The 24,920-nt window shown below is 43.2% G+C and overlaps 1 protein-coding gene and 2 non-coding genes across 3 annotated transcripts in view; 2 read left to right on the forward strand and 1 right to left on the reverse strand.

Moving 5' to 3' along the window:
• LOC114429875 (uncharacterized) overlaps positions 1-24,920 on the forward strand; it is a 108,010-nt gene that overhangs the window by 23,955 nt on the left and 59,135 nt on the right. The gene's annotated exons all lie outside the window — the stretch shown is intronic.
• On the reverse strand, positions 5,619-5,690 carry trnap-cgg (transfer RNA proline (anticodon CGG)). The gene has a single exon. It is a non-coding gene; the product is annotated as a tRNA-Pro (tRNA).
• On the forward strand, positions 22,148-22,219 carry trnad-guc (transfer RNA aspartic acid (anticodon GUC)). The gene has a single exon. It is a non-coding gene; the product is annotated as a tRNA-Asp (tRNA).

Raw genomic sequence — 24,920 nt, forward strand, 5'->3', positions numbered from 1 at the left:
AATAGAAATAACTATTGTATATATAACCTAGAAAATTTCACAAGACATTTTGAGTGGGCCAATGCGCGCTCACCCACACTCTGCTGCCGGTCCGCCCCATTATATACCACCAAACCTCATTCCTGATCACCGGCAGATGTGAAAGATGCCACTGATGACATTTCATGCTTTTACAGTGTTTCTGATTGGTTTTATATAAGGTTTAATAGGCCCCAAGCTTCTCCATTCATTCTGAATGGAGGAATCCTAAAGATGTGGATGTGACTTTGGCTGCTATTTTATGAAGTTTGGTAAAAGACATGAACATGAGGACTCAGTATGATAAAGTCCAACTCCTTATGAGCAGTTTGCAGTTGAAATGAATATTCCGTGTAGAGGCATGCCAGACTGATAGGCTTCCAAAGTTAGCTGGGTTTTGTCAGGGATCTCACCAGTTTCCCATTATTTCCTATGAGGGGGGTTAGGTCAGCTTAAGTGGCTTGCCTGTCAAAACAAAAAGTGGCACAGACATGGGGACTCAATATGTCAGAGGTCTAATGTTTATCTACATTTTACATTTTGAATGAAGGTTCTGTGTGAAAGCATGCCCAAACACCATGCCTTCAAAGTTTGACAGTAATTTGATGCCTGTGGGGAGGGTCGATCGCAGTTTTTCTGGATTTTTTCAAACACCGATTATCCGATCGCTACCAAACCTCAGAGGGTAGTAGTCCTGACCGAGCTGGTCGATTTGATGTATAATTTGTAGGGGTGGCTAGCGCTAGTTAGCTGTGTAATGAATTAGAGGCTTTTATTTTGAAAATCAGTGTGTGTCTGTGTAAGTGTGTATGTGTGTGTGTGTCTGTGTAAGTGTGTGTGTGTGTGTGGGGGGGGGGGGGGGTTGGGGACACTCCCTAATGCATGTTAAAACATGTTTAAGTGTTTTATTTTGAAAATCTACACGTCAGCCATATCCTGTTATTGTGCAGGGTCTTTTATTTTGAAAATCCATGTTTGTGTGTCTGTGTGTTGGCAGGTGTGTATAGTGTGTGTCTGCATATTTCTGGGTGGCTTGTGTGTAGTTTACCAGGCCTAGTAAGGTGTGTAATGATTTGGAGGCTTTTATTTTGAAAATCTGTGTGTGTGTGTGTGTGTGTGTGTGTGTGTGTGTGTGTGTGTGTGTGTGTTTGTGTGTGTTCCTGTATGGGGCTTTTGGATGATGCTCTTTATCCAACGATACAGTTGATGCTGCTGTTCTTCTCATGTTCTAAATGTGTCGTCTGTCTTTACTCACATTGCTGCAAATATCCAGTTTGTGTTTGAACACAAAGCTGATAGTTGTGTGTTTGTTCATTCAAACATTAGTGACAAAAAGTCTGATGATAAACTTTGTATGAATGAACAACACATCAGTCAGTAAAGACAGAATGAAGCCATCAGATGTGTCAGATGATAAACTGCAGCTGTGTCTTTTTCTCTCCATCAGATTTCTGTCAACTTGAAGTCGACACAAACTCAGTGCACACAAAGCTCAAACTGTCTGACAACAACAGGAAGGTGACACGTGTGGAGGAGGAGGAGCCATATCCTGATCATCCAGACAGATTTGACAGGTGGAAACAGCTGCTGTGTAGAAATGTTCTGACTGGTCGCTGTTACTGGGAGGTCGAGAGGAGAGGAGGGGTTTATATATCAGTGAGTTACAGAAGAATCAGAAGGAAAGGACACAGTGATGACTGCGTGTTTGGAGGAAACAATCAGTCCTGGAGTCTGTTCTGCTCTGATGGTGGTTACTCTGTCTGGCACAATAACAGAGAAACATTCATCTCCTCCTCCTCTGGCTCTCACAGAGCAGCAGTGTATGTGGACTGTCCTGCTGGCACTCTGTCCTTCTACAGAGTCTCCTCTGACACACTGATCCACCTCCACACCTTCAGCACCACATTCACTCAGCCTCTACATGCTGGGTTCTGGTTGTTGTTTCCTGGTTCCTCAGTGAGTCTGTGCTGTGTGTAGAAGCAGAGTGTGTGGAAGTGACAGCAGCTTCAACTTTGTGCTTTAAATGTTGATGATGTTTCACTTTCATTTGAATCACTGACTGTGATTTCAGGTCAGAACATGTTTTTGTCTTAGAAGCAGTGAAATGAAGAATGTGAAGCTGAATTTATGATCATGAACTTTGACATGTCCTCACAAATGAAACCCTTACATTAAGAAATGCATGATTCCATGTTGTTATGGCTCTGATATTAAAATGTAGTATTATAATAGGAGTTAATGGACCTAAGTGGAAAACACCATTTAAAACTGCTGCAATACAAACACTAATAACTCCAACTCAATATTTTGGATAAACTTTGACATGACAGATATAAAATAATGCCTGAGCCTCCCAACTTGTAAAATAACTTGTTTTGTGCATTTTTACATGAAATATTTGCATCATGCAATCTACCTGGCATTTAAAGCGTTAAACTCCTCCAATGATGTCATGTTTGGTAGTTCTGAGCAGTCCTGAAGTTGTTCCACATATTGATGCAGAAAAATATGAATCTGTTCAGTTTTTAGAGCAGTTTTTAGAAGCGGACATTTTTGTCCCTGATGACACAAAGGGTAGTAAATGTGTTTCCCAGTGTTCTGGTGATGGATCAGAAACATTTACATTTGAATTCTAAAATTTGTGTTGAACTGCCCGATTGCCCTTTTTCTCCTCAACCTGTGACGTCGGTGGAACTGCGATCACTCACCTGCTCCTGCCCGGGACGTTAAAAAGAAGCAAAGACACAGAGAAAGACTCAGAGAGACACTGCAGCGCTACCACGCAGCTGTGGACCTTTCTGAACCAACCCTGAAGCACAGCCGGTCAGAGCGCGCTACGATCGCTGCGTTTAACTGCGCTAAATCTTTGTGGCGCTGTCGCGGTGCGTTCAATGACGCTCCGTAAATGTGCGCTTTTACACGTTTATTTTGTGTTTAGTTATTTTGATAAGATCGATTTTAAACATGTGGTAAAAGCATAAATTATTAGTAAAACACTGCTTCAAACTAAAGCTGTGGAATCCAAACATGTTCAGGGACATTAGTGGCAGATGTAGCCAGGTATAAAAAGACCATAAGACCATAAGTGTTATTGAAACACTGCTCACATGAACAGTAGTGAATGTTTGAGCACTTTAATGCCAAGTTCTCAGAAATGATATACTTAGATGTACTGAATGTTGTACAACTGAAAGTTAGATTAGAGATTTGAATAGAGATTAAGATTAATGTCAGAGTTACATGGAAAGACTTATGTTTCTGACATTTGATGTCCTGAATGATGCATCTGAGAATTCATGGTGTTGAATGTCATTTTCTGACCTGGTCTGTAGGTCAGGGTTTTTTTGAGGACGGATGTTGTCCAGGACCAACATCTGTGCTGAAACCGATGGCGAGCCAAGTCCCCTGAAGAGATTCCAGCACCGAGTAGATATCCACGTATACACACCCATTCACACTTACATCACAGAACAAGCATCCTTGGAACAAGGTGAACTGCCGTAACTCTACAACCCATATACCTGAGACCATTTTGATTTTGGTTTAAGGGCCCCAACGGGAAATCAGTCATTTTTATAGTGTGCACACTATTTCTTTTTCTTTTCCTAACTCTTTGAGTTATTTGATATTTTTGTACAAACCAGACAAATGATCTTGTCATTTGTAATAATATAAGAGTGGCTGCTCAACTGTTCCTCTTGTGTCTGCCTCATTATTGCTGCTCAGCACAGTGGCTCCTGTCCAATTTGGTTTCTTCTGATTCTGGTCCAGATTTCATCATTATTATACTGTAATTCACTTTTATACTGTTAGAACTGGTTACACAAACTGTCTGTTCAAATACAGTCCTTCATTTAAAGTGCACTTACCTGCATAGTGTGCTAAGCTAGCTGCTAAAATATGCACTGTCACTTTCATCTTTCAATTCTGAACATTTGTTTGTATGTTTTTTTGAGGTTTTTCACCTGATCTGATCTGATCTGAACCTGATTCTGACACTACAAGATTCAATAAAGCAAAGCAGAAATAAAGCGATGACTGAGTGGAGTCCAGCTGACCTTCAGTCACAAAGAGTCATCCTTTCAAGTGGAAACACTGCAAAACCATATAACACTGGACAATGTGTCTAGAGAGAGTCTCTGTTACACAAACTGTGCCATATGCACCAACACAGATACAATGGTGCCGGGTAAAGAGGCAAAAATACCCACTGGACAAAGAAGTCCACAGTGACCTGAGGGTTAAGTGCATCCAAAACCTGCTCACACTGCAAGATCTGTGTTCAGGTGTGTACAGTGAGTTGCTGTTAAACTCTTCTTAAGGTGACAGCTGCATTTGCAGACTGAGTAAAAGCACATTCAGGGATTTTTCTACAAAATATTTGATGTGTTCAAATGATTATTTTCTACCTACATTTCTCACAGTTAATGTCATTTTAAAACATGTTCTGGTCATCTGGAGTATTGTTGCTTCCACCAACACTAAACACATTTATTGTAAATATGTAGCTCATGATAGGACCAACAAGGCAAAGTTTAAATGTTGCTGTGTTAGACATTTACAATCAGTTTAAATACATACATGACTTTAACAGCTTGCAGCGTGCAGTTTGGTACTAAGTGCATATGTGGCTAGGATTAGTTTGAAGTACATGTATTGCATTAAGGATGCTGCTGGAGTGCAGTAGCATTGACTTAAACCCAGTCTGCACTCTCATGTATGTGCTCATCAGCCTTTTCATTTGGCTTCAGACAGTCCATGATGCACTGGGGCAGGAACATACTGAGACTGAAAAGCAAACAAACAAAGGTTTCTGGTCATTTTAAATGCTGCTGTGTGCTCTGTGTTCCAGATAATAATAACAAAAAGATAATATAATATATATATATATATATATATAATATATATATATATATATATATATATATATATACACTCAACAAAAATATAAACGCAACACTTTTGTTTTTGCTCCCATGTTTCATGAGATGGACTTGAAGATCTAAACTTCATTCCAGATACACAATATTACCATTCCTCTCAAACATTGTTCACAAATCTGTCTAAATGTGTGATAGTGAGCACTCCTGCTTTGCTGAGATAATCCATCCCACCTCACAGGTGTGCCACATCAAGATGCTGATCTGACATCATGATTAGTGCACAGGTGTACCTCAAACTGCCCACAATAAAAGGCCACCCTGAAATGTGCAGTTTTGTCTCACAGCAAAATGCCACAGATGCCACAAGCATTGAGGGAGCGTGCAATTGGCATGCTGACAGCAGGAATGTCAACCAGATCTGTTGCTCGTGCATTGAATGTTCATTTCTCCACCATAAGCCGTCTCCAAAGGCAAAGATCACTGGCTTAAAATGTCTAAAATGTCGTGCAGCCTCTACTTTCACTCCTGCCTTACAGCCCCTGTACTTCTTCCTCAGCTCTCCCTGGACATTGGTCCTCAGTGCAGTGCAGTTCTAGAATGATTGCTTCTAAGAGTTTGAGCAGACAGCTGTTTACAGGGACTAAGTTGGAATATGAACTTATGTGCTGTAAATGTAAACATGAAGCAGCCATCCTATCTACTGAAGTTCAAAGATGAGGGCTCGTCCGGGATTTGAACCCAGGACCTCTCGCACCCGAAGCGAGAATCATACCCCTAGACCAACGAGCCATGTGTGACATCTCTTTTTTCATGTTTCAGTCAGTGGAAGAACAACACAAAGCACATGTTCTTCTTAGTTTGACATTGGTAAAGATATGAACAAAGATTTCTGGTTAGGAATATAAAGCCGCTGCATTGAAGTTCATGGCTCATGTTGTGTGTTTGTGTTTTTCAACCCTATAGGAGGGCAGCTTACACGTTCTGAAGACAGGAGCCCAGCGATGTGGGGGTTTCATCCAACTTAATTTGGTATATTGAAATGCAAAGGTTTATGTCCTGGAGGAATGTTATGCACCTTACTGTTTCTATTTCTGCTGCATTTATTGGATGGAAAATTCAATTTAATTGAGTTCATCCAATGAGTATAGGTCAAGTCAAGTCAAGTCAAGTCAAGTCAGCTTTATTGTCAACTCTGCTATATGTGCTGAACATACAGAGAATCGAAATTGCGTTACTCTTCACTCCGCAACATATAACATGTAACTAAAAACTAAAGATAAATATAAAGTGTAAAAAATGTACCTACAATGAGGCACACACAAAATACAAGGCACATAATGAAGGCACAATGCAGTCAGAGTGCAAAAGATGTATAGTGCAAGTCAGTGCAGTTGGCATAATATAAACAGGAATGGTTTAACTTATAACAGCTTATTGAGACTGGTATGAGAGTGCAAAAGATGCAATGGTGCAAGTCAGTGCAGTTGGCATAATGTACAGTCCAGGAATAGATTAAGTTATAGCAGCTTATATGAGACTGGTGTGACATGACAGGGTAAAAAGTGACTGGTGCACAGAGTTCCTTTGGTAAAGTGGCTGGTACAAAGAGTTCCCATCTTGGGTGGTGGTAGGGGTGAGGGGATGGTGGTAGGGGTAGGGGGTGGGGGGTGGTGTCAGGGAAGGGGGAGAAAGTGGGGCGCAGCAGGGAGAGAGTTCAGCTTCCTGACAGCCTGGTGGATGAAGCTGTCCCTCAGTCTGCTGGTCCTGGCCCGGAGGCTGCGCAGTCTCTTTCCTGATGGCAGCAGACTGAAGAAGCGGTGTGAAGGGTGGGTGGGGTCTCCTGTGATGCGGAGGGCCTTCCGGGTGAGACGGCTGTCGTAGAGGTCTTGGAGGGAGGGGAGAGGGACGCCGGTGATCCTCTCAGCTGCTCTCACTATGCGATGAAGCGTCTTCCTGCAGGTGGCGGTGCAGGCTCCGTACCACACAGTGATGCAGCTGGACAGGATGCTCTCAACAGCCCCTCTGTAGAAGGTGCACAGGATGGAGGGAGGGGCTCTGGCTCTTTTGAGCTTGCGGAGGAAGTAGAGGCGCTGCTGTGCCTTCTTGGTCAGGGATGCAGTGTTGTTAGTCCAGGAGAGGTCCTCAGTGATGTGCACACCCAGGAACTTGGTGCTGCTCACCTGCTCCACAGCAGCACCGTCGATGGTCAGAGGGGTGTGCTGACTGTGTGCTCTCCTGTAGTCCACAACCATCTCCCTTGTCTTCTCCACATTCAGGGAGAGGTTGTGGTCTCTGCACCACCCGGCCAGAAGGTGCACCTCATTCCTGTAGTATGTTTCATCTCCACCGGAGATGAGACCCACCACAGTTGTGTCGTCCGCAAACTTCACAAAGATGTTGGTGTTGTGTGTTGGCGTGCAGTCATGGGTCAGCAGAGTGAAGAGGAGGGGGCTCAGCACACATCCTTGGGGAGCCCCGGTGTTCATTATGATGGTGCTGGATGTGTTTCTGCCGACCCGCACTGTCTGAGGTCTCCCGGTGAGGAAGTCCAGCAGCCAGTTGCACAGCAAGGAGTTCAGCCCCAGCTGGTCCAGTTTGTTGATGAGCTGCTGTGGGATGATGGTGTTGAATGCTGAGCTGAAGTCTATGAACAGCATTCGAACGTATGAGTCTTTATTTTCCAGGTGGGTGAGAGCTATGTGGAGTGCTGTGGAAACAGCATCACTGGTTGACCGGTTGGGCCGATATGCAAACTGGAAGGGGTCCAGAGAGGGGGGGAGGGCCGTCTTGATGTGTTTCATGACTAACCGTTCAAAGCACTTCATGATGATGGGTGCTACTGGACGGTAGTCATTGAAGCAGGCGGGGGTGGACTTCTTCGGCACAGGGATGATCGTGGTGGCTTTGAAGCAGGTGGGGACAACAGCCTGGCTCAGTGAGATGTTGAAGATGTCTGTAAACACCTCAGCGAGCTCCTCAGCACAGTCTCTGAGCACACGGCCAGGTATGTTGTCAGGACCGGGAGCTTTGCGTGCGTTGATCTGGCTGAGAGATGTCTTCACGCTGGCTCGGGACAGGGAAAATACCTGGTCAGTGGGAGAGGATGTGATCTTTTGTGCAGGAGTGCTGTTGAGTGCTTCAAAGCGTCCGAAGAAGTCATTCAGCTGGTTCAGCAGAGAGGTGTCGCTGTCACAGGTCTGTGGTGGGGGCTTGTAGTCTGTGATGGTCTGTATCCCCGCCACAGGCTCCGGGTGTCCCTGCTGTCGCTGAAGTGGTGGGCAACCCTCCTGGAGTACTGTCTCTTCGCCTTCCTGATGCCACGGGACAGGTCGGCTCTGGCTAACTTTAGGCTGGTGTCGTCGCCTCTTCTGAAGGCAGCGTTCCTGGCCCTCAGCAGCCTGTAGACCTCCCCTGTCAGCCATGGTTTCTGACTGGCTCGAATGCTGACAGTCCTGGTTTCAGTTACATCATCAATGCATTTGGTGATGTAAGCAGTGACAGTCTCTGAGTACTCCTGGAGGTCAGTGCAGTTGTTGTGGGAAAGACAAATAAATAAGTTTATGTTTGTGACAGGTTCTGATCAGCAGGAGTTTTCAAGTGTACATTTTTTAGTTAGGATGCTAGCAGATATGCAGTTTAGCTAAGTTACTTCTGGCTGGCTATGCTAGCTTAGATTGCTAGCCTTCTAATTTTACACACACACACAACAGTAAAAAATGGACTGTACCCTGCACATACACACTGACTGTTTACATGCTGACATGTTTGCATGCAGTAACAGTAACTGCAATACTGTTTATCTATTTCTTTCTTTATGCACCTTAATATCCAATCCAATAACTGCACATGTACAGCGGTTTACCTCCTGACAGTTGCACTATGATTCATTCTCTGCTCAATTTGCACAACAGCTGATGTAGCACACATGCACATTTACATGTATATGTATGTAGCTTCATTTACGTCCATAGTTTATATTTTTGTGTACTTATTTGCATCTTTTTGCTCTTCAAATTGCTCTTTTGCAAATTATTCTATTTTGACTTCTTAAACCTTTATGGCATTCAGTGTGAGCAGCAAAGTAAGAATTTCATTGTACAGGGAAACCAGTTTCTATACTGTGCACATGACAATAAGCCCTTTGAATCTTGAATCTTGAAAACAGAGCACCACAAGCCAGGGGCTCGAGGCAGACCTGGATGCTAAATTTTAATTAATTTGAACAACCCTACCCAGCAGGCTTACATGATTAGCAGACCAATCATTAGCTTTAATTACACATTCAAGCAGCTTACAAACGGCCAGCTAGCATTCAGCAGCTAACTGTAACTTAGCATGATGCTATTGGGAAACATTAAGTAAACTGCATCCTGTTTGTGTTGAGCTCAATGCTGAAAACATTAGGAGAGTGATGTTCTCTCTGGCTCCAAGGTGGAGTTACAGAGCTAGCAGAGCTCTGTCAGCGGGGATTTGAGCTTTACTCTCCCACTGGAGCATGAAATCACTGTTGACCAAATGAAAATAAAAACAAACTCTGCTAAACACTGCACATCCATTTCCACTCTGCATACATGGATTATTTTTACATTAGGCTTGTGTTTTGGAAAATGACCACAGTGGCAGAAAAGATGGGAGTCCCTGCTCCCAGTGAATGTATTACATGTTTATATTCATGTAACTTTCCGGCGCTGGGGCCCACGCTGCAGCGCCGTCCTGCAGGCTGGACTGTGGGTGGTAAAGGGCATCTGTGTTTCTTTGCCTCATGGTTTTTTGGTACTGTGCTGATTGTTGAGCAGTGGAGCGGCGCAGGAGGAGGATGATCAGCTGTGTCCTGCCCAGGAGGAGCTGATGACCCCTGAGTCAACCTCATCAGTTTCCCCCTGTGGACAAACAGCACAGAAGCTCCAGGCAGGCTGTTCATGTATCACCAGCAGAATCTGCTTACAGCAGCCGGCGGCGCCGCACACATCACGCTGCGAGGACACCGCCTGTGTCATGTACACCTGCAAGATATGGCAAGTCAGGTAGAAAAAAAGTGGAGTTAATGGAAAAAAACAGAGTCAAACTGTGTAGTTAAAGTGCAGCCGGGATTTTATCAAAGTCCAGACAGCGTGGAGGTATGCAGTGCAGTGATTACACTGAGTGTGTGAGAGAGAGGCCGACCACAGGTTTTCATTTCTCAAAGAAAATGAGCAGTCAGTGCATGAAGAACGATGCTCCTCTGATAATATTTTCATAGGAAAAAGGGAATTTAAGGCTCATATTTTCTATCATGAACGTGAGGGGCTGCATTACTCAAGACAAACACTGCTTCAGACGAGGACCTGCAGCCTTATAATGCTCTCATCCTCCAGCAGATCAACAAGACACCACTGACTGAACAGCACCGTGCTACTGTAGCACTCCGTGTCCTGTGGCTGTTTGCCAGGATATCGTGTGACCTTTGAAAGTTCATGGATGAGCCAGTTTGGCTGCTCTCCATCCTCCAGCCATCTTTTCCTGCAGAAGCACCAGCTCAGCAGACGGCACAGGGGAATAAAGAAAGAAGAGGAGGACAGAGAGGTGGAGAACTCATTAACAGAATTGATGCAGTCTGCTTCTACCCGGTGCTGATGCCAATACTCTTCCCCGGCTGATTTCTTTGTTAACACCAAACCCAGTAATCAGCCACCTTCAGCACAGAAGGCAGAGGTCTGCAGCAGCCCGCTAATGATTCTGTTTACACACACTGAAGGATGACAGTTATCACGCATGTAGCAATAGATTTACTCACAGCGGAGAAAAATATCTTTCAGCTCTTAATGTTTTAACCATGTGCAGTCAGTGGAGGAGGACTCTAAGCTGAACAGTGGAAGCACAGATTGTTCTGGATGATCCACCTGATTCAGTCTCAGCACAGACCTTCTGTAACCACAGAGCTCGCCTTTAATTCTTTTTATCTTAGCTTCGAGTTGATTCTTCAGACCTGTGTGCTCATCACACACTGAACCCGGTTGGTTTTTGTCACATCTCACGTCACGTTCGGTGTTCCACAGGGTTCAGTCTCAGGTCCTGTTTTATTACATTCATGTCTCTGTCTCAGAGCTGATGATGGCACAGCAGAGGACACAGATGTGGACAGGAAGCTGAGTTGATGATGTTAGGACGTTACATTGAAAGGTTTCATTTATTGGTGTAGTGCAGGTCTGAGCAGCTAAAACGTGACTTCTGAATGTGAACATGTTTACTTGTGTTGATTAACAGAGGCTTCCTAAAATGTTATTGGACCATTACCATCACTGCATGAATCATCAGACCTCTGGAAGTTCAGAGAGCTCGTATGATGTGTCTGTGAAGCTTCAGCGTTTTCTGCTTGTGTCTGTCATGTAAAAGCTGTTTTAGAGTTTTCATGTTTATCCACTGAACACACACACATTCTACACTGTGTGTGTGTCTGTGTTTATGTGTGTGTGTGGAGATCAAACGTGACTTCAGAAGAAAAATACACATGGAGGACGACAGATGTCGTCAGCTGTGATGTGTCTCCATGAGACATAGTAAAGACACGCATGTTGTTGATGCCATATTCTGGCTGCCGGAGGATACGATGTGGAGAAGAACCCGCGTCAAGAGCCCAGAGCCCCCACTCAGAGAGCTCATCCTCACTGCCCGTTCAAACAGGAGCTCTGTGATCATGCTGCTGCACACTGCACAGCTCCACCTGGTTCACTGGGGTTTGTTTTGTTAGTGTTAGTTCATGTGTTTACTTATATACTAAAGCAGTGATAAACCTATATTTACTAAACATATAAAACTATAGAAACAATACATGAATATTTTCAAGAATGACTTTATTAATCCCTGTGGTTAAATTACATGATGAGTCTGATGGCGGACTGCAGGAGTCACCGCCTGTACCGTTCCTGGAGCAGCAGAGTTTTTTAGTGTTATCATTCCATAGGTCATCATGCTTTTACACATAATAAACCTATACTTATTAAAGCTATTTATAAATGATATTATGTATTTATTGTAAAACATTTATTATAGTTTCCTGTTAAATATTCCTCGGTGTCAGTTTGATATTACATCCTTGAACCAACCAATAAATAAATGTCCCTGAGACGGACCATTATTCATCTTGAAGAGTTCAACATGTGTATTATTACACTGCATCTTACAAAAGATAAAAGATGATATTTATTTCAGAAGAGACTGATTATTCTGTGCATCAGACAGAGTGATGAGCAGCAGAGGCAGAGGATGAGGAGCCGCTCTTTAGAGGACACTGAGGTGGCTCTTAAAGAGCCGCTGTGGTTTGAGGAGCCGCGGACACTTCAAGCTCTCTCTCCGTGGATGCAGCGGGCCAGCTGGATGTCTTTGGGCGTGATGGTGAGCCTCTTGGCGTGGATGGCGCACAGGTTGGTGTCCTCGAACAGGCCGACCAGGTGCTGGCCTCCTGCAGAGCCATGACAGCGGAGCTCTGGAAGTAGTCAGCTCCATGTTTGATTATTCTAGATGCTTTAAGGCTGTGAACCCCTCACTGCACACTTTAAACTCCGTTCTCTCTGTTTAAACACTGTCAGAGTTCAAACCTTCGTAGGAAATAAGTCCAGTATTACAGAATGAAACCAAAGATCAAACCTGTTGGGTCTGCTTACGCAGCTTCTTCCAACAGGTCCGTTGCCACGAGATCACTCTTTTAAGGAAGCATGCACAAACCAATTTCTGCAGTTTTACTTGGCGCCGAGGGAAGTGAGTCAGAGTCTGACAGAGCGTGGCTCCGTATAGATCTCCAGCTGACTTCAGACTTTCTTCCTGAAGGCGTCTCTTTTTATTCAGTTGGTTACAAAGGAGTGAACATATTAACAGTATTTTCATTGGTCACGTTCAGTCACACAATAAAGTAGGCGAAGCATTCATTGGTTAACATCTGTTGCTGAGTTGTGTTTCCTCATAGATACACATAGGCGCATGTACACATACACTTCCTCCTTGGTAAGCACATTTTGCATAGCACATCAAGTGAGTAAATATAAACCTGTTGCTTGCAGATACATACATGAAAATATTTGTAGATACTTGCAGATGGCAACACCTAAAGTATTCTTAATAACGTTGTTACTAAGGGGAAAAGGGAAACATCTTGTTCAGTATTTAAATCACTCTTTTCATATCTTCACTGACACCCTTCTTGACACCGTTGTGGGTGTGCTTCCTTCTCGCTTCTTGGTGAAGTTGCTCCACTGCCCCCGCCGTGACCTGTCTACCAGCTATTTACATGCAAGCTGGCTACAGAAGATAATGCATGATATGACACGTCTACAGAAAATAAGGAACACTTTTATAAGAATAAATGTATAATACTTAAACAAGTAATAAGTAATAAAATAAACCCAACATCTCCCTCCTGTTTGTCATCTGCAATTCTTGTACATATAATCAGTTTTACTTAACTTCCTGTCGGATTTTCTAAGAAAACTTCATTGTGAGTACAGTCAACAAACAGGACATTGTGATGCACAGTGAGGTGACGTAGGGTTGAGCAAAAACCCTCCAATAGGGCAAAATTCTCAACCGGCCCTTGACTTTCAAGCGACCACCCTCAGGTCTACGTAACACCTCTATTTACATTTCATCCTCATCTTCATTTACTGTGTTAGCTGTACTTAAAATGATGGTTGCATCTACAGTATGATTATCAGCACAGAACCAGGCAGTCCCTTCGATACCACCTTGTTTTACAAACCCGTATTTGAGGTTGTATCTGGGCTCAGTCTGCTCAAGAGTCAGTCCACAGGGTGGTGCACCGATCTTTGCCTTTGTCTGCTGTCCTATTCCATTGAAAAAACCATGTCCTGATACTGATGCTATCAGGCAGGTCAGAACAAGTCCTTTGTCCCACCCTAAGGCCATAGCTGGGGGCGCGGATCACTTTCTTCTTTTCTTCCGCGGGCAAGGGTTTTGATACCGCCCGACTTCCACCGCTACCCAGACACTTAGGGTGGTGAGGAGATCAGTTTTTTACAATGGCTTTGATGTATCCACGTGGGCCGCTCAGCTATTTTCACAGCTGTTGGCGTTGACAGGGTCACTGTATATGGCCCCTCCCACTTAGGTGCAGCCCAGTTTTTCCGTCTGATGACCTTGATCAACACTTGGTCACCGATCTGGATCTTGGAGTCCTGTGGAGACAGAGGAAAATCTGGCAGATTATGTGGTTCAGACACTTCTTTTCTTTGGAGCATTTCCCTCATATAATCAGCTAAAGTTAATTCTTCTTTTTTTTCTTTTTCAATCTGATTCTGTGTGATAGGCATATGGAATGGTCTTCCATAAAGGATCTCAAATGGTGTGAGGCCTTTGTTAGTGGGTGTAATTCTCATGTACATTTTTACTAATGGAATACATTCAGGCCAGGAGCGGCCTGTGTGTTCCATTGTTTTCCTTAATCTCATTTTGATTGTACCATTTGTTCTTTCAACCAATCCCGCACTCTGTGGGTGGTATGAGCAGTGGTTTTTCAACTCTATGCCTAGTGTTTGGGACATTTGTTTGATTATGTCATTAACAAAATGAGGCCCATTATCACTATAGATAGTCTGTGGTATTCCATGATCTGGAATAATGTCTTTGCAGATAACTCTTGCTACTGTGATGGCATCAGCATGTTTACATGGTACTATTTCAACCCATTTTGAGAAAGCATCGATTAAAACCAGACAGTATTTATGCATTTGGCATTGTGTTAGTTCAATAAAATCCATATGAAGTATTTGAAAAGGTCGTGTCGGCTCTGGGAATCTGCCGCGCCTGGGTCTGAGGTTCCCCTGAGGGTTGTGTTTATTACAGATTAGGCAAGATTTGCAAAATTTTTTAGAGTAATTTGTAAACCCTGGAGCATAGAAATGCTCCTGCACTATATGAACCATCCCTCCTGTTGACACATGGCAAGGCCCATGTGTCAATACTGCTACTGATTTGTATAACGACCGGGGGAGACAGATTTTCGAGCCGACCATGTATAATTCTTGTGTTTGTATGGCCCCAGCTGTGAGCCATTGCTTTTGTTCACCGGGTGGTGAATGTTTTTGCATATCATGAAGCACATCTGTTGCAAGCAGGGGTGTCACTTCCTGAGTGGTTAACACCACAGTGTCGGAGCGTGCAGCAGCCTTAGCAGCCTGATCTGCCCTTTCATTTCCTTGTGAAATAGGGTCAGTACCTTTCGTATGTGCTGCGCATTTACATATAGCCACGGCGGCTGGTTCTTGTACTGCTATCAGGAGTGCTTTTAATAGCTCCGCATGTCTCACTGGTTGGCCGGATGCTGTTTTCATCCCTCTGCGAGCCCATTGTGCTGCAAAGCAATGCAGAGTGGAAAATGCATACTGGCTATCAGTGTAGATGGTGACATGTTTATCTTTAGCTAGCTCGCATGCTCTAGTGAGGGCTATGATCTCGGCCTGCTGTGCAGAATAGTGGTTTGGTAATTTCTGTGCCTCTATTACTCTGGTCATGGAAACAACAGCATAACCAGACATATTTGTGCCAGTGTGATCTTTTGAGCAAGAGCCATCAACAAACCATGTTTCTCCTTCTGCCAGTGGTTCATCTGACAGATCTGCACGAGGTTTACATGTTTGTTCTGTAACCTGAATACAGTCATGTGGTTCCCCATCATCTTCGGTGGGGACAAAATTTGCAGGATTTAAAGTAGAACATCTTTTTATAGTTAAATGTGGTTGTGACATTAGAATAGTCATGACAGCCAAATGTCGTGCAGGGGACAGGAAAGACATCTTTGTTGAGGTTAGCAGTAGTTCCACCGAGTGAGGAACTGATAACGTGAGTGAGTGGAATAACACAACATCAGCAGACGCTTCTACAGCCATTGCAGCGGCACAAACAGCGCGGACACAAACAGGCAATGCACTAGCTACCATATCTAGTCTTTTAGAGTAGTAGGCTACAGGGCATTGTTTTCCTCCCCACGGCTGTGTTAGTACTGAGGTCATAAAATTTCCTTTGCATTGTACAGTTTGCACAAAAGGCTTTGAATAATCAGGTAACCTGAGGGTGATAGGGCTCATCAATGCTTGCTTTATGCTGGTAAAAGCTACTTCTCCCTCTGGTTGCCACTGTATTTTGTCCTTCAAAGCCATAGGTGTGGAATAAATGAGATTCAAAAGGGGCTGAGTAACTTCAGCATAATGTGGAATCCACAGTCTGCAAAAATTTGTTAGCCCTAGAAATTGCATCATTTGTTGCTTTGTGATTGGTTTAGGTGCGGCTTGTATTGCCTGCAACCTAGTTTCAGTTAAAGTGCGGCCTTCTGGGGTGAGTTTATGACCCAGGAAAACTACTTCCTGTTTGGCGAACTGAAGTTTCGCCTGAGAGGCTTTATTTCCTGTTTTACACAGGTGTTTGAACAACGAGACTGTGGTTTCAACGTTATGCTCTTCTGTGTCAGAGGTGATCAAAATGTCATCTACGTAAGTTAATATTTGACTGTGCGTGGGCGTAGACCATGTGCATAAACAGTTTTCTAATTCAGCAGCAAATATGGTTGGACTATCTACATAGCCCTGGGGCAATCTGGTGTATGTATATTTCTTTCCTTCGTATGTAAACCCAAACCACCCCTGGGATTGCGGGTGTACTGGAATAGAGAAAAACGCGTTGCTTAGATCCACAACAGTGAACCACTTCATTTCTGGCCTAATTTGGTTCATGAGTGTGTGTGGGTCAGGCACATTTGGTGCTCTGCTCTCTACTGCTTTGTTAACTTCTCTCAAATCTTGGATCATGCGCCACGTCTTCTTATCAGCTTTCTGGACTGGAAAAATGGGTGTATTACACATTGCCTCGGGAGCTTCTATAAGAATTCCTGCTACAATCATTTCATTTATAACGGGTCTGATGCCTTCGGCGGCATCAGGCTTTAACGGATATTGTTTAACACGAGGTCTATATTCAGTTTTGGGTTTGATGACAACTGGTTTTGCTGTGGTCATTAATCCTACATCTGTTTTTCCTTTTGACCACAGGTCAGCTGGGACGTCCTTTAGACGTTGATCTAAAGAGACGTCCAAAGATAATACTCATGTGGTGTATCGTGTATCAAGGTGTGTACGTGGGGTGAGGGTTAAGACCCAGTTGAGGTCTCTTCTCCAGCATTTATACTGTATATTGTAGTCCCATTCTCCTGTGTCATGTTGCCAATATTCAGAATCTTCCCGGGCGTTAAGCCAGGGCAGTAAATCCTTCCACTGGGACTTTTGTGGCTTACTAAGTGACACATGTGGATTAGCTCCCCAGTCATGCATTAATCTTTTAGCAGCTGGAGGTAAATGGGCTGAGCAGACTGCAAAGCCTTCCAAATCATAGTATATAGTACTTAAGGTAACTCTAACAGGACCCAATTTATTTATTGCTGCTTGATAGTCATAATCTGGTCCTGGTGCGTGTTTGTAGAACAAAGTTACATGCATGCTTGGGGGTGTCTGAAAATTTGTGTGTGTCGGCATAGGTGGTAGCAGACTGAGTAATTGTTCTCCAGTCCCACTTGGATCTGGATGGGGAAAATCAAGAGACCACCAGTAGTTAGGTTCTTTAGGGTCTAATACTACAAAATTTTCGGCAGTCTGTGGTTCTCCCACTGGCATGAGGCCTGAATCTGTAGGCACTAGGGATATTTTAAGCCTACCCATTTCACCTCTGCCTAACAGATTGACTGGGCATGACGGAACTATAGCTGCAGATGTGGTCGTTTCTCTTCCTGTTTGTGGGTCCTTAAGAGGAAATGGCTTGGTTACTCTGTGTTTTTCGACGAGGCCATTTGCAGCTTTTATGTACATTACTTCATCACTCATCTGGATGCCGTTAGGTTGAGTGGTCAATACTGTTCTGTCAGCTCCACTGTCGCATAAAAATGTCATGGGATTGTCTGCAACCAGAAGTAACCTGGTGGGTTTGGGACCATGATCTGTACCGCAACTGAATATTTCTTGCAAATTTACATCAATGATGCAGTCTCGAGTGGGGAGTTCATCGTCGGGGGCTGTATCTAGTCATGCCTGAGGGTTGTGAGCGGGGGGAGGGCTGTGATACTCTGCAGGCTTCTTCCTCGTCGGCTTGTTTCTGCAATTCACATTGGAGTGTCCGGGTTTTTTACAGTACTTACAGGGGGAGCGACAATTGCGGGCAAAGTGGCCATCTTTGCCACAATTGTAACACCTATCCTGCCTATCCTGTTTTCCTCCTTTTTGCCAATCATTTTGCTGTGGTGGGGCAGAGGCTCGAGACCGATGCCCAGCCGCAGCGTCTAGGAGGGCAAAGACTGCCTGCGCGGCGTCTTTTTTACTAGATTTTTTCAGTACTTCTTGAGCATGTCTGGCCCAATTCATTATTTGTACTGTGCCGTCTGTGGGGGTGTTAATGTTATGGCGGCGGATAAATTCAGTAATATCTGACCTAAATCCTCCCAGTAGTACTTGTTTCAACTGTTGTTGGTATGGACTATTGTCTATATTGTCCTCAGTGAGGCCAGAATTGGCCTTAAAAATCATCTCAAGTCTGATTCTGTACTCATCTACGTCTTCCCCTTCCTTTTGAATGCACTGGTTAATTTTTCCATAGTTTGGAGGTTGAGTGAATTGATTTCGTATGCGATCCAATAAGTCGCGTACTTGTCCTCTATATACAGGTGTGTCATACAGAGCTACATTTTGTCCATCTCTACCAGTGTAATCTCCCCTAACCTGTCCCCACCTGTGGGTTAATGCCCTTTTGCAAACTTCTTCAACTTCTTTTCCATTTAAATAGTAAGAGTCACACAAACTTTTAAAATTTTGAATCCATATGTCAATATTGGTCAGTGGATCTCCCAATCCTGCCACTGCATCTACACATTCGCGTTCAGTCCAAGGTCTGTACACTCTGACAGTACGGTCATTGTCATTATCGATGCCATAATGTGGGTTGGGCATTTCTAATGCAGGAAATATGCCTTCACTTGGGGGCCATGGGGCCGGGTCAGGGCGGAAACTTGGGTAAGTATTTCCTGTGCTTACACGTAAGGCCTCTTGGACATCTGCATATGGATTTGTGAGTCTGTCGCGCGATGATCGTACTACATGAACGTTCTCTGTTGTTCCTTCCTCTGCACCTCCTACATCATCATCACCTCTTTCGGCCTTCTTGTTTTTGTCTTTCTTTCTAGTTACTCGAGGTTCTTGTTTAGCAAGTTCCATCTGTAGTTGTTTTAATGCCTCAAGTTTCACTCTCTGCTCTTCTTCTCTATTCCTCCTTTCCCTTTCCTGCAATAACATCCTAGTACTTACTGTTACGTCATTAGAATCTGTTGCATTAAAACTAGCCAGGCTGGCTATGAAACTTTCCTGAGTTTCCCTATTCTGCTTCTTCTTGGCATTGTTCTTCCTTTTATGGGCCTGCTCCTGCCACTTACACGCCTCGATTTGTTGCAATTTTACACAGTTCAAATCTTTTCCTTTCTTTGTTTCTGATTTAGTTTCCAGATCTTTTACAAGTTTGTCACAATTTTCGACTTTCAAGTCTCCTTTAAATCCGTACTGTTTTTCCCATTCCAATAAATATCTAGTGGAGCCTGGGGAATATTTTTCCATAAATTTTGCGTCTCCACTTAATTCTTTAGTTAGTTTTTGACCCATTTTATCCTGCTTTAGGAAACGGTGGATTTATTGGATAACTTGTTACTTTACAATGAATATTTACTATTATGCAGTCCTCTAGATGATTTTTCCACGGTATGTTAGTCCAACTACTTGTTACCGTGACTGGACATTGACTATTTTCTTCAATAAATATGAAGAGTTTTCTTGGGTTTAGTCGATGTCTATGTTCTGTTAGTTGTTGAATTATTACCAAATGTCTATAATCAAAGGAACTTATTGGTCGTCCTTCTTGTTGAGGATAATGTATATTTACCTCGGTGATTAACCGAAAAACATTCTCTACAAAATTTCTTGGTTTACTCAAATGCCAAAATGGCGTTTCCCACCTACTCATGTAACACTGAGTTGGACAAGACGATCATCCACCATGTGTCGGTAAATCGTCCACTGTGTCAAGCTTCTACAGAACCTATTGTTCTGCGGACACAGCCGTTTACCTTCACCAGAATCTCAATTTCTTGTCCAACTTAACAAACAATTACAACAACAATTATACACATAAATATGAGAAATAGTGATCCCTAAAGGATATCAAAAAACACTTATTTCTCCAAGCCTTAATGAGTCGTCATGAACCTCATCAAGTGTTTCTTCACCATTACTTATCTCTCCCAAGCCTTAATGAGTCGTCATGAACCTCATCAAGTGTTTCTTCACCTTACTTATCTCTCCCAAGCCTTAATGAGTCGTCATGAACCTCATCAAGTGTTTCTTCGCCTTACTTATCTCTCCCAAGCCTTAATGAGTCGTCATGAACCTCATTAAGTGTTAGACAAAATTACGAATATATTGGACAGTTTTTCATGCCAAAAGATTTGTTCGTAAATGTCTATCCATTGAATTTTACGTAAAATTCCCAACAGTATGTTACTGTAAACACCTACCTTATTCTCGTGGTAGTAATATGATCTCTCGGCTTCCGTCAGACTTCCCCGAGGGGCGATGGGCGTCGACACGGGCCCTCTAGACGAATTCACGTAGAGGGTCTTTCAATCCGATGCCCTATTGGATCGGCTCCGGCCGGAGTCTTGCCGTTGTCAATCGTCCACCGTCCCTCTGGTCAGTCGTCTTGGAAACCGGGCGGAAACACCAAAGTAAATGTTGGGTCTGCTTACGCAGCTTCTTCCAACAGGTCCGTTGCCACGAGATCACTCTTTTAAGGAAGCATGCACAAACCAATTTCTGCAGTTTTACTTGGCGCCGAGGGAAGTGAGTCAGAGTCTGACAGAGCGTGGCTCCGTATAGATCTCCAGCTGACTTCAGACTTTCTTCCTGAAGGCGTCTCTTTTTATTCAGTTGGTTACAAAGGAGTGAACATATTAACAGTATTTTCATTGGTCACGTTCAGTCACACAATAAAGTAGGCGAAGCATTCATTGGTTAACATCTGTTGCTGAGTTGTGTTTCCTCATAGATACACATAGGCGCATGTACACATACACTTCCTCCTTGGTAAGCACATTTTGCATAGCACATCAAGTGAGTAAATATAAACCTGTTGCTTGCAGATACATACATGAAAATATTTGTAGATACTTGCAGATGGCAACACCTAAAGTATTCTTAATAACGTTGTTACTAAGGGGAAAAGGGAAACATCTTGTTCAGTATTTAAATCACTCTTTTCATATCTTCACTGACACCCTTCTTGACACCGTTGTGGGTGTGCTTCCTTCTCGCTTCTTGGTGAAGTTGCTCCACTGCCCCCGCCGTGACCTGTCTACCAGCTATTTACATGCAAGCTGGCTACAGAAGATAATGCATGATATGACACGTCTACAGAAAATAAGGAACACTTTTATAAGAATAAATGTATAATACTTAAACAAGTAATAAGTAATAAAATAAACCCAACAAAACCTGTTTTCAGCAGCATTCTGCATTCTGGAGATGGACTGACACTGGTCTACGGACTATCCGGACCAGAACTCAATGAGCTGTAAGAGAAAAACAAGGTGAGAGGTGAACTGGTTATAGGAGGGACCACTGTAATGCAAACATGTGATTTGCTGATTCTGGTGTTTTTAGGTTTTGATTTAAATTCCACAAAATCATTTATTTGCATTCAATTCTTTTTGATTGTAACCATATATAATTCATACTTCTGTCTGTGTTCTAAGAGTCTTAAAAATATGTGGTTTCCTTTTTATTTACAGTGTGCATGTCATGTGACTTATGAACGTACAGTTTGTGCATATATATAAACAGTTTGATTTCCAGGTTGATGCAGCAACAGCTGCTGCTCTGACACCATTGTTCATGTCTTCCTCTCTCTGCACTGTGTTAACACACCTGAATGCTGCAGAGCATCTTCTTCTTTCCTGCTAAATAAATAATGGCCCTGTGGTCTGGTGGTGTCGGTTCACCTTGGACAGCGATGGACAGGAGGACAGGAAGGTCCGGCTGCTCTCAGCTGGGACCTGTGTGTGTCTGGGTGCACACACACCTGCAGTCTGCCCACAGTTACTGACGTAGCCACTCCGTCACACCCCAGCTGACACATGACCGCACCAGGTGGCTGCTGCTATGACAGATGGTGGTTGTCAGCATTCCTCGTTAGTATAGTGGATAGTATCTCCGCCTGTCACGCGGAAGACCGGGGTTCGATTCCCCGACGGGGAGAAAGACTTTTACCAGCAGATAGGATGATACTGACCCTGTACATTGCTGCTGCAATAGAAAACATTTCCCAGTTTGGCATAAATAAAGTATTTGTTCTGTTCTGTTCTGTTCGTCTTGTGTCTTGTGAGCTTTAGATTATATTATTTCTTGGGCTCTGTGGTCTAAGTGTCTTGGATGTGGTTTCCTTTATTTACAGTGGTGCATGTCATGTGACTTTACTTATGCAACATGTATGATAATGTTCTGTCTCCTCTCATTTCCAGACGTGCAGCCAAAAACATGTGCAGTGATGATATGTGACGGTATCATCATGGTCTCAGAGAGAAGAGCTGAGTGTGTCTGTTCTGATCTTTGTTGTGTCTCTTCTCCTCTGTAGTTTCTGCTTGTTGCTCCGTCACACGCCCTCTGCTGGTGAGCCGCGTCATTACACACAACCTCTGCTGCTGTCAGACTGTATAATAACCACTTCTGATAGGTGCAATATTCACACACCACAGTGTACAACACATTATTTATTTAGTTTCTGATGCACTATGTACAGTTTTCTTACAGACCACTTCTCCCTCCACTCACCTGTGCAACAACTGTTCATATGTAAACTGTTGATGATTCTATTCTATATTTTATTGGTAGTTTATTTTATCATATATATCTTTTCTTAACTTATCCTTTGCTGTCTGTACCTGCTGTTGCAAAAATGCAATTTCCCCATTGTGGGACTAATAAAGGTTTCTTAATCTTAATCTTAAGACTGTCTGGAGGACACACAGAGTGGACATGGGTCACAGAGTGCTGCTGCTGTTTGTGTCTCTGCAGCATGGGCAGCTGCTCCTGCTCCACTCGTCACCGGCTGATTGTTCACACCTGTGATCAGTCATCAGCCAATCCTGCTGCAGCTTCCATCTAGTATATGTGTCCAATGGAAGCTGAGCAACATGTCAGCTACACACATAGAAACACTACACATAGTTTGTCATATAAATAACATGGATTGAATCATGTTGTACAGTCAATGGAAACAAAAAGCACTGAGAGTGGTGCTGGTAGTGCAGCAGTGGATGGAGGCTGAAGTGCTGCCACCTAGTGTCAATATTTGGTATTAACTCTGACTACATATTCCACCTTTAACTCTCTGCCATATATACTGTGCCATGTGTGAAGTGATAATAACATGTGAATGTGAATTTATTGTAAAGAACTTTACTTATTATCCCTGTTATAAGTGAGCAGTGTGTGTGTGTGTTTGATGGAGTGTGTAATGTCTGCTCAGTGTTACTGATGCTGCTGTGTGTGATCTGAAAACTGATCAAACTGTGATGTGTCTGATGCTGACAGAAGAATCAGAGGTCAGACAGTCGGATCCTCCTCTGCTTCTGGTACATGCAGCTGATCACCAGCAGGGGGCTCACTGCTTTGCCATTGTTACAGCAGTGTGTCATTTCTTTCATGTCTGCATGCTATTTGTTTATTTTTGCTGTGTATTTAAAGAAAATACTGTTTTCCAAAATTCATTTATTTGATTCACATTCTTAGCAATTCATTGATTCGAACGAACGAGCTCTCAGTCAAACCTCAATCACATGACAACCGTTCTGCTAAGCTGTTCTTTTGTGTTACTGACATGCAGACACATGAGTCTCTTCTCATTCCACACTTTAGTATTTAATACCATTTAGTACTTACATTAAATATAACAAGTCACTACATCACCGTGTTCTTTAATCGTGGTAAAACATCATGAAAACATCTGAGCAGCAGCATCATAAATCACACATTCTACATGTAAACATCAACAAATGAAAACAGTCCCTTTGAATTAGGACTCCTGGAGACAAAGAAGCGGAGCATCAGGTTTGCAGTCATTTCAGGAGGAGGAGGAAGATTTGTTGATACTATTCATGATTCCATGGTTTTGCTTTTTTGCCCAAACACCAGTTTCCTTAATGTGTAACGAGCTGATAATGTTCAGAGGTGGGCGTGTACGTGCGCCTAGCATGATAATAGACTGAACCACAGGTCTGGCAGACAGTACTGTTTGACCTGTGTGGATTCTCAGTTAGTGGAGAGGCTTTTCCACTTTTCTCCAATCACTACACACTTTTCAAAATTCTGACCAATTACACAACAGTATTTAAATATGACCCCAGAAAAAAAGTTGTGCTCAGAGGAGGAGAACAAGCTGTGAGACATCCCAAACACACTGTTGTTTTGTTTGGACTCTTTTTTGGTAACAGAAATAAACAGGACATATGAGAAGATTTTGTAAAACACTGATGGGAGTAATAACAATATTACACCCAGCAGACACTTTATTATGTACACCTGTTCAACACAATGTATTAATAACGGGTGGTCCAAGAAGTAAGAAGCAGCAGCAGTGTCTCCAGTGGAGCTCACAGCAGGATCCTCCTCCTATTATTCAGAGACCTGTTTGAAAATCTCCGCAGTCAAAGACACTTATTGAACAAAAGTCCACATCTGCCTTCTACATGGGTCTAGCTGATGTTACAAGTACACACTACACACACTGTGCTGACGTCATTTCATCACAAAGTGTCTGTGAAATGATGTTGTCAGATGTGAAAAGAGGTAAGGAAATGCTCAATATCATTTTCATCAGTCAATTTTTGCACTTCTGGTTCTGTTTAGCTTGTGGGCCAAAAATAACACATTGTAAAACAGAAGCTATGGACCTTATAAA

Source organism: Parambassis ranga, unplaced genomic scaffold (genome assembly GCF_900634625.1).
Source record: "Parambassis ranga unplaced genomic scaffold, fParRan2.1 scaffold_21_arrow_ctg1, whole genome shotgun sequence".
In the NCBI taxonomy this organism is placed as follows: Eukaryota; Metazoa; Chordata; class Actinopteri; family Ambassidae; genus Parambassis; species Parambassis ranga.